The sequence below is a fragment of the Charadrius vociferus genome, unplaced genomic scaffold (genome assembly GCF_000708025.1).
Source record: "Charadrius vociferus isolate BGI_N301 unplaced genomic scaffold, ASM70802v2 scaffold384, whole genome shotgun sequence".
NCBI lineage: Eukaryota > Metazoa > Chordata > Aves > Charadriiformes > Charadriidae > Charadrius > Charadrius vociferus.
This window is the reverse complement of record NW_009648234.1, coordinates 88,105-88,882: the sequence shown is the minus strand read 5'-3', so window position 1 is coordinate 88,882 and position 778 is coordinate 88,105. Positions and strand designations below refer to the sequence as shown.

Here is a 778-nt window from a genome sequence, read left to right as displayed (position 1 = left end):
GTGACAAAGGGGGGGACATCTGGGACCCCCCAGCCACACTCAGCATGACGCATTTCAACGTCTGCCGGCACACGGGATGCAGGCTCTGCCTTGAGCATCCTGCGACCTCCTTCCCAGGCACCGGAGCATCTCTTTGGCCACATCCTCCCACCGCTCCGGGAGGTCGCAGGGTGCAGTGTCGGCATCTGCAGAGCCCCACGGGGGCTTTTTGGCCACGGGCTGGGTCATGGCAGGGCCTGACTCAGTGCCTGAGGTCGGGGGCAAGCGGGGGGAGCCGGGCTCCATCGGAACCCCGAACCATCGCCGCCTTGCACGGGTGATGCAGCAGCTCGGGTTTTGCTCAGCACTTTTGCAAGAGCAAAGGGGATGGTTTGCTCCAGTTGGGGCTGAGATGTGAAGGGAGATAAGGGCTGCCAGTCTGCAGCGTGACATTAAAGAGCAGCGCCAGGAAGGAGAGAGGAGGGGAGGATGAGTTTCAGATAAACAACGGGCCCCTTTCCCCGCTGCGACACCACGGCCGCGTTCCGTCCGGCGTCCCGCCGAGCAGGGATGGAGGTGGCAGTGTGAGATGCTCGGGTCCCGGCATCATCACCCCTGGGAAAGCCCCTCTAGCCAGGGAGGAAGATGCTCCACCAACCACCAGTCGGGCCCACACTCGAAACTAAACCCTGGCAGGGGGATTTCTGGCCCGTGGGACCGGGGACAAGGGAATCCCTCCTGCCCACCGCCCCGCAGAGGGTTTCCCTGCCACCTCCAGCGCAGGAAAAACCGAGGCAGG

At 63.9% G+C, this 778-nt stretch overlaps 1 protein-coding gene across 1 annotated transcript in view; it reads left to right on the top strand.

Annotated features, from left to right (window-relative positions):
• Nucleotides 1-778, top strand: part of PEBP4 (phosphatidylethanolamine-binding protein 4) — a 113,430-nt gene that overhangs the window by 112,073 nt on the left and 579 nt on the right. The window lies entirely within an intron of this gene.